Source organism: Crinia signifera, chromosome 12, assembly GCF_055691185.1.
Source record: "Crinia signifera chromosome 12, ASM5569118v1, whole genome shotgun sequence".
Classification (NCBI taxonomy): Eukaryota; Metazoa; Chordata; class Amphibia; order Anura; family Myobatrachidae; genus Crinia; species Crinia signifera.
This window is the reverse complement of record NC_139228.1, coordinates 40,340,324-40,353,229: the sequence shown is the minus strand read 5'-3', so window position 1 is coordinate 40,353,229 and position 12,906 is coordinate 40,340,324. Positions and strand designations below refer to the sequence as shown.

General features: G+C 48.3%; 1 long non-coding RNA gene across 1 annotated transcript in view; it reads left to right on the top strand.

Annotated features, from left to right (window-relative positions):
- The first annotated feature begins 684 nt into the window (after positions 1 to 684).
- The window catches only part of LOC146049645 (uncharacterized), a 210,844-nt gene continuing 198,622 nt past the window's right edge, over positions 685 to 12,906 (top strand). The window contains exon 1 of the long non-coding RNA XR_014466166.1: positions 685 to 1,169. This is a non-coding gene — a long non-coding RNA (uncharacterized LOC146049645). The remainder of the gene's footprint in view (positions 1,170 to 12,906) is intronic.

The following is a 12,906-nucleotide window of genomic DNA, read 5'->3' as shown; positions in this document are numbered from 1 at the left end:
ATGCCCATTACTCATTATACCACACACGATAATGTCCATTACCCATTGTCATACTGAGCTATGTCCATTATATATTCTGTAATAATGACAACTACACTTTATACCACACAACGTAATACCCATTACACATTATACCACACACCATAATGCCCATTACACATTATACCACACACCGTAATAACCATTACACATTGTCATACTGTGCTATACCCATTCCATTTTCTGTCATAATGACAACTACACATTATGGCATACACTGTAATGTTCTTACACATTATACCAAACACCACAATGCCCATTACACATTATACCACACACCGTAATACCAATTACACATTATACCACACACCATAATGCCCATTACACATTATACCACACACCCTAATACCCATTACCCATTGTCATACTGAGCTATGTCCATTACATATTATGTCATAATGACAACACACATTATGGCACACACACTGTAATGCCTCTTACACATTACACCACACACCATAATGCTTCTTACACATTATGGCACACACCGTAATACCCATTACACATGATGGCACACACCGAAGTTATCAGTGGCACGTCAGCGCGGTGGGGGACAGCGTAAGGGCGCACAGTGCCACACACAAAAAGGGCAGGGAGCATTTTGAGGTTTTAAAAACGGGCAGGGTGCAGCACCCTGTAAAATAAGCTTAGAAGGAACACTAGTGATATTATGCTGGGTACACATTGGTTAGCTGAAACTGGGGAACGTGCATGTGGCTGATATACCAGACATAGCCAAGCGATGTTCATAAAACATTCAGTGATTTTACTCTTTCCTTTATCCTGAAATGCCATTGGTAATCAAGATGTATATCCAATAAAGATCAATGACTGTATTTAATGTGTCCATTATGTGCTTGGTTGCATTACAGAGGAACATATTAGGCCCATGAGTACGTTACCTCAGGGCAAAAATATCCCATTTTTATTTAGGATGTTGAGCTACCACATTAGTCAGTGTTACTAATATAGTTATATACTCATGTGTTTGTGTATGTCTCCTTGATGAACAGTATGGGCATCCGGTACCGGATGGGAAGGGTTCCAAGAGCCCCAGAATCTCCGCAGCCCTTGACACCTTCCTCCCCTTCTGCTGTGGTGATGTCCGCATCTGTTCCAAACCTCCCGAGGTAGGTACTTGTGTAGACGTTTTGTTTGAGCCAAGTGTTACTATTCGGCCCAAATATCAACTGCAATAAAGAGAAGTTACTGTCCTCCTTATACTACACACTTGCTGTCCCTTTCTCACGGAGCCACGGACTGCGAAGAGGCCCAGATATCACTGGGAAGGGACAGCGAGTGTGGGACTGTAATATTACCAGGTCTTTATTACTCTACAGAGAATGGTTCATTCATTAGGACAGGCATGTCCAAACTATGGCCCTCCAGCTGTTGTGAAACTACACATCCCAGCATGCCTTGCAATAGTTTAACATTCCCTAAAAGCAAAACTGAGGCAAGGCATGATGGGACACAACAGCTGGAGGGCCATAGTTTGGACATGCTTGCATTAGGACCTTTTCCCTGTTCACTTCCCTATTGTCGACCTAATGCTTGTGTCGACCCTATGACCCATACCCGTCTTATGCTGGGCATACACTATGCAATGTCTGTCAGACCAGCAGACCTTTTATCGGACCGCCTGAAACCAGCAGATATACGCTATGAGATAGTAGTGTATGGCCACATGATCCGGGTTCCTTCCCTGTAGAGAGAGCATTTCCCCGTGCCTCCCCTGTGACAGAACTGGTGAAAGGATGGGCGGTCATTTTGGAATGTTGGAAATTGTCTCTTGCCCGACAGGCCGATTGGTTGCAGCTACCCACTATGCACTCATTGGCCGGATCCTCTGATAATCAGCCAGTCAGGACAATGATTGCATAAAGTTTGCATATGTATTACAGGAACTTCTCTTGTACGAGTTAAAGGGACGCTGTTTGTAACCATATGTTCTTGTAATCACATTACACTCTTGTTACATGTTTGTTACGGCCTTGACCCACGTTGGATGACGTGTGTAAACTCTTACAATTACGGGACACACTGTCTGTATTATGGATTCTGGGTAGTGCCTGGGTGCACCATGCGATGCCCGGAACTGCTCCGTACTGTGGATGCGTATGCCGGCTTCTTCCTTCATAGTAGCTTTCAGACGGAAACCGGATGCCTGCTTCAGAAGTATCTTCTGTACCCAGTGCGAAGTGGGGCCAAGCCCAGATACTAATGATGACTGCAGTGGGCGGGATAGACTTTCACGTGTGGATTGTTAGTGTACACAGGATACTCCCGCATTACCATATGGAAGTGAGCAGTTTGCCGCGGATGAGTTACATTTACACCCAATCTTCCGGTGACAATATACATATTACTGAGTTATTTAATAGTCCACATTTTCAGTTGTTTTTTCCCTTCTTGCTATCTCTTTATGTGACTGCTACAGTAAGTACAGGACACGCTGAGCAGCTTTATGTGACTGCTACAGTAAGTACAGGACACGCTAAGCAACTTTATGTGACTGCTACAGTAAGTACAGTACACACTGAGCAGCTTTATGTGACTGCTACAGTAAGCACATCACATGCTGAGCAGCTTTATGTGACTGCTACAGTAAGTACAGCAGACGCTGAACAGCTTTATGTGACTGCTACAGTAAGTACAGCATATGCTGAGCAGCTTTGTGACTGCTACAGTAAGTACAGGACAGGCTGATCAGCTTTATGTGACTGCTACAGTAAGTACAGTACATGCTGAGCAGCTTTATGTGGCTGCTTCAGTAAGCACAGTACATGCTGAGCAGCTTTATGTGGCTGCTTCAGTAAGTACAGGACAGGCTGATCAGCATCACCGATGGGGTGCTAGCATCGGCTAGTGCATACACACTTGCCAATGCCAGCCGCGATGAGCGGTGGTGGGGGAGCAGGGTCCATGTTACATTGCTGACAAGTCGTGTGAGTGCACATCATCAGCATTGTGCGTACACGCTAGACCAGGGGAAGCCAACTCCAGTCCTCAATAGCTACCAACAATTCACATTTTTTAGAGCACCTAGCTTGTGCACAGCTGCACTCATTACTCAATGACACATTTTAAAAGATCCATAGGTGGAGCTAATTACTTCATTTGGGATGAGGAAACCTGGAAAACACGCACTGTTGGTAGCTCTTGAGGACTGGAGTTGGCTACCCCTGCATTAGACTAGATCAGGCATTCCCAACCACGGTCCTCAAGGCACACCAACAGTGCAGGTTTTAGTGATATCCAGGCTTCAGCACAGGTGGTTTAATCAGAATCCCTCAGATACTAATTAAGTCACCTGTGCTCAAGCCTGGATATCTACAAAACCTGCACTGTTGGTGTGCCTTGAGGACCGTGGTTGCGAATGCCTGGACTAGATTTTGTTTTTGTCATTCCGACCCATCGGATCCTGCTAAAGTATTTAAAATGTCACCTGATGCTTTTTATGTCACCTGATGATAACATTAGGTATTAACTTCCAAAAATGAAGTGGATTTGACAGATATTAGGGGATTCTAGCATTATGTTATTATATAAGTATGGGCTGGATGGGGTAATATTATTAATGAAACTTCCTGTCGGCAGATGTGACATTGAGTGTGACCTCACACATTAACCATATTTGCTTCTTGTCACCCTATATCCAAGATCTATAACATCTTGTTAGACGATGCTAGTCGTGATCTCCCCTGCTTTACTAAAAAGTCGGACAAAGACCTGAGGAGTGACTTAACAGATGCCAATTGGGGAAAAATCCTCCAACTTGCCCATGCTTGCTCCCCCAGCATACTGGTGGTGGAGACACAATATAAAATATTCTCGTGGTATAGATGTCCTGATACTATATCAAAAATGGGGCTGGGCATACCCAATATATGTATATGATTTGGGCATTGTTGCCATCCCTGTAGGGGTCTCAGTCCTGAACGTCAGGTTTAGTTAGAGGTCCTTTTGCTGCTGGTCTGCCTCCTCAGATACGTTGTCCTGAACATAAAACCTGCCTGTAGCGGAGTGGGGCGGACATAATTCGCCCTTCAGCCGAGACGGGTACAGGAGAAGACTAGCTCCGCACGTATCTTGTGGACGTCAGGCTGGGGCAACAGAGTCAGGGAGCAGGTCTTCTGACCACCTACAGAACCGTAACACCGTTAACCTTACTCTCTATTTTTCTTTCTTTTCCTCCCTCTTTCTATGTCTCCTTTGTCAGTACAACCTATGTCAAATTATATGATGATGTGGACTATATTACTCTGCTGTACTGCAATTTTGTTTATTATCTTACATAGGTCTCAATAAACATATTTTGCTCTAACCATATTTGCTAGTGGATATGAAATCTTACTTCTCTAAAATAATGACACGGACAACAGTAATGCCATTAAAATCAGTCAACCTTTTTATTTTGTAATATTTTAAATAACTATGTTGGCAGAGAGAAAGAACGGCCAGTTTACCAGTGACATTACGTCTATGCTGATCCGATGTCCACGACATGCACTCAACTAAGCCAACTGGCCATTAGCCAATAGAAAGTGTTAATTCCCAAACTCTCCCCCCAATACACCATAGTAGGCCAGCTAGACAGTCAGTGGCCCTGACCCCCAGTAGGGTAGGTCAGACTAGATCAGTCTATTGGAAAGAGGGGTACCGGACAACTACCTGGCAATCGGGATCCCAACAGTAAGTGTACCGACATAGGAATTGCGACTGCCGGTGCTCTGAAAAGGGTGATCCCGACTGGCAGGGGCTATTTTCCCTTGTGCCATGACCCCCATAGAGGGAAAATAGAACCTTTGGCGAGCGAAGCCAGTCACCGAGCCCACAAGGGGCTTCTTTGCGCTCACCCTCCTGTCAGAGCACTGGAAGTCGGGATTCCGATGTCGGTATACTGACTGTCGGGATCCCGATTGTTGGGCAGTCATACCACACCCTGAAAAGAGAGCGCACCTCCATAAAGCAGCGCATTAGTCACTGGACAGACATTCTTTCCCGCCACAGAGAGGTTGACCAACCCCAACAGGCAAGAAATAAGAAAAAAAAATTGGGCTAGGGTGGGTGGGGAATCCAGGCTAAAAGAGGCAGCCCCTAGCTAGCCTAGAATCAAAATTTCTCCAGAACTATCGAAATAACAACCTGACTAATGCCAAGGGAGTAAGGGGGTGGGATGACTTGGCCCGAGGTGAAAACCTGAAAAACCTGAAAAAACTGCACGGATAACACGAGCCAATAGTGTCACCATGTATTCAGGAGATAACAGGGAAAATCCCTCGGGACCCTCACCGCTAACGGTGACGAGTGGCAAATGCTCCCAAGTCTTGTCTATTCTTAATGTGGTGTAGAAAGAGGGGAAGCAGATCGTTGAAGGAGCCGCCCCTGACGATCAAGCAGTATAACACTATAATAACAAGGTCATGGAGCAGCTGACCGGTCGACAATGCTCCCAAGTCGTGTTAGCCTTAGGCCGCAGGAGTGTGGGTGGAGTGCAGTAAAAATAATTACCAATCTGACTAATGCCAAGTGAGGGGGGGGGAGGGGGTGAGACGACTTGGCCCGAGGTGAAAACCTGAAATTCCTGATAAACCTGCACGGAGAACACGAGCCAATAGTGTCACCGTGTATTCAGGAGATAACAGGGAAAATCCCTCGGGACCCTCACCACTAACGGTGACGAGTGGCAAAATGCTCCCAAGTCGTGTCAGCCTTAGGCCGCAGGAGTGTGGGTGGAGTGCAGTAAAAATAATTACCAATCTGACTAATGCCAAGTGATGGGGGAGGAGGGGGTGACACGACTTGGCCCGAGGTGAAAACCTGAAATTCCTGATAAACCTGCACGGAGAACACGAGCCAATAGTGTCACCGTGTATTCAGGAGATAACAGGGAAAATCCCTCGGGACCCTCACCGCTAACGGTGACGAGTGGCAAAATGCTCCCAAGTCGTGTCAGCCCTAGGCCGCAGGAGTGTGGTTGGGGTTTAATAGAGGCAGCTGTAAGCTGATGGGATGGGATAGAGCGGTTGTGATGGTGCGGAATGCAGAAAAGAGTGTAAAGAAAATAGGAGCGAGAAGAAAACCCAAAATGGCCGCAGGAGTGCGTGTGGAGTGTAGTAAAAACAAATACTAACATGACTAGTGCTAAGTTAGGGGGTAGGAGGGGGTGAGACGACTTAGCCCGAGGTAAAAACCTGACAATCCTGATAAACCTGCACGGAGAACACGAGCCAATAGTGTCACCGTGTATTCAGGAGATAACAGGGAAAATCCCTCGGGACCCTCACCACTAACGGTGACGAGTGGCAAAATGCTCCCAAGTCGTGTCAGCCTTAGGCCGCAGGAGTGTGGGTGGAGTGCAGTAAAAATAATTACCAATCTGACTAATGCCAAGTGAGGGGGGAGGAGGGGGTGACACGACTTGGCCCGAGGTGAAAACCTGAAATTCCTGATAAATCTGCACGGAGAACACGAGCCAATAGTGTCACCGTGTATTCAGGAGATAACAGGGAAAATCCCTCGGGACCCTCACCGCTAACGGTGACGAGTGGCAAAATGCTCCCAAGTCGTGTCAGCCCTAGGCCGCAGGAGTGTGGTTGGGGTTTAATAGAGGCAGCTGTAAGCTGATGGGATGGGATAGAGCGGTTGTGATGGTGCGGAATGCAGAAAAGAGTGTAAAGAAAATAGGAGCGAGAAGAAAACCCAAAATGGCCGCAGGAGTGCGTGTGGAGTGTAGTAAAAACAAATACTAACATGACTAGTGCTAAGTTAGGGGGTAGGAGGGGGTGAGACGACTTAGCCCGAGGTAAAAACCTGACAATCCTGATAAACCTGCACGGAGAACACGAGCCAATAGTGTCACCGTGTATTCAGGAGATAACAGGGAAAATCCCTCGGGACCCTCACCACTAACGGTGACGAGTGGCAAAATGCTCCCAAGTCGTGTCAGCCTTAGGCCGCAGGAGTGTGGGTGGAGTGCAGTAAAAATAATTACCAATCTGACTAATGCCAAGTGAGGGGGGAGGAGGGGGTGACACGACTTGGCCCGAGGTGAAAACCTGAAATTCCTGATAAACCTGCACGGAGAACACGAGCCAATAGTGTCACCGTGTATTCAGGAGATAACAGGGAAAATCCCTCGGGACCCTCACCACTAACGGTGACGAGTGGCAAAATGCTCCCAAGTCGTGTCAGCCTTAGGCCGCAGGAGTGTGGGTGGAGTGCAGTAAAAATAATTACCAATCTGACTAATGCCAAGTGATGGGGGAGGAGGGGGTGACACGACTTGGCCCGAGGTGAAAACCTGAAATTCCTGATAAACCTGCACGGAGAACACGAGCCAATAGTGTCACCGTGTATTCAGGAGATAACAGGGAAAATCCCTCGGGACCCTCACCGCTAACGGTGACGAGTGGCAAAATGCCCCCAAGTCGTGTCAGCCCTAGGCCGCAGGAGTGTGGTTGGGGTTTAATAGAGGCAGCTGTAAGCTGATGGGATGGGATAGAGCGGTTGTGATGGTGCGGAATGCAGAAAAGAGTGTAAAGAAAATAGGAGCGAGAAGAAAACCCAAAATGGCCGCAGGAGTGCGTGTGGAGTGTAGTAAAAACAAATACTAACATGACTAGTGCTAAGTTAGGGGGTAGGAGGGGGTGAGACGACTTAGCCCGAGGTAAAAACCTGACAATCCTGATAAACCTGCACGGAGAACACGAGCCAATAGTGTCACCGTGTATTCAGGAGATAACAGGGAAAATCCCTCGGGACCCTCACCACTAACGGTGACGAGTGGCAAAATGCTCCCAAGTCGTGTCAGCCTTAGGCCGCAGGAGTGTGGGTGGAGTGCAGTAAAAATAATTACCAATCTGACTAATGCCAAGTGAGGGGGGAGGAGGGGGTGACACGACTTGGCCCGAGGTGAAAACCTGAAATTCCTGATAAATCTGCACGGAGAACACGAGCCAATAGTGTCACCGTGTATTCAGGAGATAACAGGGAAAATCCCTCGGGACCCTCACCGCTAACGGTGACGAGTGGCAAAATGCTCCCAAGTCGCGTCAGCCCTAGGCCGCAGGAGTGTGGGTGGAGTGTAATAGAGGCAGCTGAAAGCTGATGGGATGGGATAGAGCGGTTGTGATGATGCGGAATGCAGAAAAGAGTGTAAAGAAAAGAGGAGAGAGAAGAAAACCCAAAATGGGATAACACCTGTGAGGAGAGAGATAGAAGGAATTACCACGATGTACGGTGGAGAAGATCTTCATGTTCTCGTGTATTCAGGAGATACTACACAGGACCGGCCTCCGAGTGGACTGTCTGCGGCACACAGGACAGCTGGGATTTGAGTCCGTCCACACGTAGATGCAGCTCGGATGAAATCTGTGGCCACAGGGCAGGCCTGTCACCCGCTCTCCTTTTTGCAACTCCATAATACAGATCACGCAGGATTGCGGCTCTTCATCCTCAGCAATAGTGCACGATGAAAATGCGCTGATCTCCAAATCCAAGGGTGCGACATTCTCCCTGTTGAGATGTATCAGCATGTATTCGGGGTTACGACTGTCGATGTCTACCTCCATGGCCAGGAGATTCTGTCCGTTGACCTCTACAATCATGGCTGGTTGGTTAAGCCCACTGATGAACACCACTTCAGACGACAGGAGGTCTTGCTCGTTGGTCTCAACAAAGATGGTTGACTCTGGGTTCTGCTCGTGCATCTCCAACATTCTGTCATTGAAATACTCCCTGTTGATCACTTCCACGGAGTCTGATGGATTCTGCCGGCTGATCTCTTCTACGATGTCTGCGTAATTCTGATGATGTTCAGCTGGAGGATCAGAGGCTGGATGAAGTTCCCTGGGACCAGGGATAAAAATGGGTGAACGGCTTCGGGCTCTGTTCTCCCTCTGAGATGTTTCGTCTCGGGTTTCCTGACGAGATCTTCTTAGTCGCTCGGAACGCAGCCTCTCCACAAAAACGATATACAGTACCTTTATATTGTAGCTATAATTACTAGATAATTGTTAAATAACTATTATTAATAAATAACATGTTCAAAGCAATTGCTGATCAGCAAATTGAGTTACAGCAATCACATTCGGAATAGAATACCGTATTTTTCGGACCATAAGACGCACTTTTTCACCCACAAAATGTGGGAGAAAAACTATGTGCGTCTTATGGACCGAATGTGGACAGCTGGAGCGAGATATGTGCAGTGACAGAACATTGCTCTCACACACACACGCCACGCAAGGAAGACCCAGTCTCCTCCAGTCGGGAGTTGAGCCCACACAGCTGGTGGAGGAAGCGACACCGGGTAGAAGGATCACGTGACCCCGAACACCCGGAAGTCACCCCCGCTGTCGGCACTGTGGAGCCGGGTTTGAGATTCTGCCGCACACAGACCAAACCAGGAGTACTTCAAGGACCAGCATCACTTCGAGGAGGACCGGAGGGAAGCCACTGTCTACACAGGTTAGAGGTGTACTGGGACGGGATGCCAGCCCCCTGCACCACCAACCTGTGACTGCCCGCCAAGCCATTGACTCGGTAACAGGCCAGTACCCTTCTCCCTTACCCACGAAACTGAGTTTCACCTTCTCCCCACCCCCACACCCCTACCCCACTCTCCAAGCTGCAGCCCCAGCAGGGTGGAAACCACCTCTACCCCACTCTGCATCCCTCCAATATACCAACAATTATCCAAGCGCCCCTAATGTGCAGATGTACATATGTATATGACATACCACAGGACACATTGATAAATAAATGGTATTCTGACACAATTTGTTATACTGCTGTTCCTCCAGGCATCCGCAGACACTGTGTGTATAGGAGGGGCTGCAGCAGCCACACAGTTGCTGCATGTGGTTATTGTTGGGGCTTCACATCTCATGAATCTATGTATAATACCACACTTGCTGTAGAACCACTGTCCACTATTATTTTATAGTGCTATGCCAGGGCATTGGGTTTCAGCGACTGTACCTGAGCACTGTGGTTCAGAATATTTTTCCCCCGGTTTTCCTCCCCAAAAACTAGGTGCGTCTTATGGTCAGGTGCGTCTTATGGTCCGAAAAATACGGTACTTTATTGTTTACACTACAACAATGCACTGTCAACAAAAAATTACACACAAGTACCTGCCCAAAAAAAATCAACAAAAACATTTCCCATTTCAGTGTTTATCATTCAGCATACAAACAGCAGTTGGAAAAAAACTGTTTAGCATGCGCTTTGTACGTACCGGGACACTGCGGAACCGTTTTTTCGATGGCAGAATATCAACAACCTCATAATTATGATTTGTCAGTGATGAGAGGCAGAATATCAAGGTTATATTTTAAGGTTATATTTTAAGTGAGTTTTTGTAATACCCCTTTCACACCAGCCTAATTTCCCGGTAAAATTTGCCAGGATTTCAACCAAGCAGGGTTGTTCACGGGTTCAACCCGAAGTCCTGGCCGTTTTGAAAGAGGTACTGGGTACTAACCCTGGTTACTGGTCCATGGTGCGGATGGTCAGGCTGGGGATCCACACAGGCGGCGGATGAAGATGATGCAGCTCTCCGGTGCCCTAACTCCCGCCGGAGAGCTGCGTCATCTGCACCTGCTGTCTGACCTGTGTGGATCACCGGCCTGCACCGAGGACCAGCAACCCAGGGTGAGTACTATTCACCGGCCTCCGCCACCATCCCAACTACCCCTGCCTCCTGCTGGCCTCCTCTCTGCCTCCTTCCCACACCAGAAAATGCAGAGACTTTTCTGGTGTGAAAGGGGCCAACCCGGGCATGATCCCTGGGCCAAATTCCTGGGTGGTTCCCTTCATTTTCTGGTGTGAAAGGGGTATTATCGTTTGTTAGAAAGATAACATTACAGAGCAATAATAGCCAGTTCCTACCAGATATAGTATGTGTGGATGGGATGGCATGGGTATTCTTCGTGCCTCTAACTGGAAATCCTTATTTCTAGAGTTATTTTTATGAGGTTTTTTTATTTTTATATTTGTCTATTTTTTGGCAACTTGATGAATACCTGGGGCCAAATGTAATAGGGTGAGAGTTTCAGAAAGTGAGAGATTTTGGGAGAGTTTTCCCATGTTTTTTAAAGCAGCAATCAATTACACTGCAAAGCCAGGTTGATTTTGCCATATAATTGATTGCTGCTTTAAAAAACATGGGAAAACTCTCCCAAAATCTCTCACTTTCTGAAACTCTCACCCTATTACATTTGGCCCCTAGGGTGACATTCTATGCTATGCGCTAAATGCGCATGTTTAATTCGCACACCATATCGCCGCAAATCGCCTATTTTCAATTCGCATTTTTCAGCCTAAATGCGCATATTTAATGTGATGCGCATTGGAGGCTGAAAAGTGCGAATAGGGGCGATTTGCGGCGATGTGGTGCGCTGTTTTTAGTCCTGAAAATGTGCGATTTTCATGTGTGAAAATCGCACATTTGCAGGACAGCGCAAGGTGTAAAAAAAAGAACCGAGCGCGGGGTCCCCCGCCCGAGTGTCACCAGCCCCGGGCTCACTGAGCCGGTGCTGGTGACATAAAATCAGGGTCCCCCGAAAAATAGGGGTCCCCTTGATTTTATGAAACCAGCACCAGACTCAAGGTCCGGCGCTGGTTCCCAAAATACGGGGGACAAAGTGACTAGGGGTCCCCCGTATTTTAAGAACCAGCACCGGACACAACCAGCCAGCAGGGTAATGCCACAGCCGGGGGGAGACTTTTTATACAAGTCCCCCCGGCCAAAGCATTAACCCCCTGGCTGGTCAGCATGGGCAGGGGTCCTGGGGAAGTGGGGACCCCCCCAATGAAGGGGTCCCCCCCCTCCAGGACTTACCAGCCCATGCTGATAGTCCGGGGCTGTCCTCCATGCCCCTGGGCTGTGGGCATGGAGCTGATGCTTTGTGTAAAAAAAAGAATGTAAACTATTGTTTTACACTGGCGAACTATCAGTCCCAGCAAGCCTACCCCGCATGCTGGGACTTGGGGAACCACAAGTCCCAGCATGCGGGGCATTAAAGGGCCCGCTGGCACTTGTAGTTCTGCAGTGTAAAAAATAGTGCACAAAATCACACTGACATCCTGTGAAATAAAACTTTAATACACACAAAACACACTGATACTTACCTACCTTGAGCCCGTAGGTCGGTCCCTGGATCCTGGATTCGTCCTCCGGGGCTCCAGGGCAGAAGAGTCCGGTTCCGGGGCCTTGGTCCTGGTTCCGGGGCTGGTCCTGGGGTTCCGGGGCTCCTGGCGTGAAGAATCCGGGGTCCGGGATCCGTGGTAGTACAGAGGGGTACCTAAGGAGGAAAATCCAACTCACCTGCTCCCCGGCGGCGACCTCCGGTGACAGCGCTACTCCAGACTGGTACCCGGCTTCAAGGAGTTGGTCCGGCGCTGAGATGTTTCCTCTTCGCCGTCTCTGAACAGAATGATTTCTCGGCCAATCAGGAGCCGAGAAAGTCGGCTCCTGATTGGCCAGAAATCATTCTGAATATAGACGCCGACGGAGTAACATCTCTGCTCTGGATGCGCTGAGATGTTACTCCGTCGGCGTCTATATTCAGAATGATTTCTGGCCAATCAGGAGCCGACTTTCTCGGCTCCTGATTGGCCGAGAAATCATTCTGTTCAGAGACGGCGAAGAGGAAACTCCTTGAAGCCGGGTACCATTCGGGAGCAGCGCTGTCACCGGAGGTCGCCGCCGGGGAGCAGGTGAGTAGGATTTTCCTCCTTAGGTATCCCTCTGGACTACCACGGATCCCGGACCCCAGATTCTTCACGCCAGGAGCCCCGGAACTCCAGGACCAGCCCCGGAACCAGGACCAAGGCCCCGGAACCGGACTCTTCTGC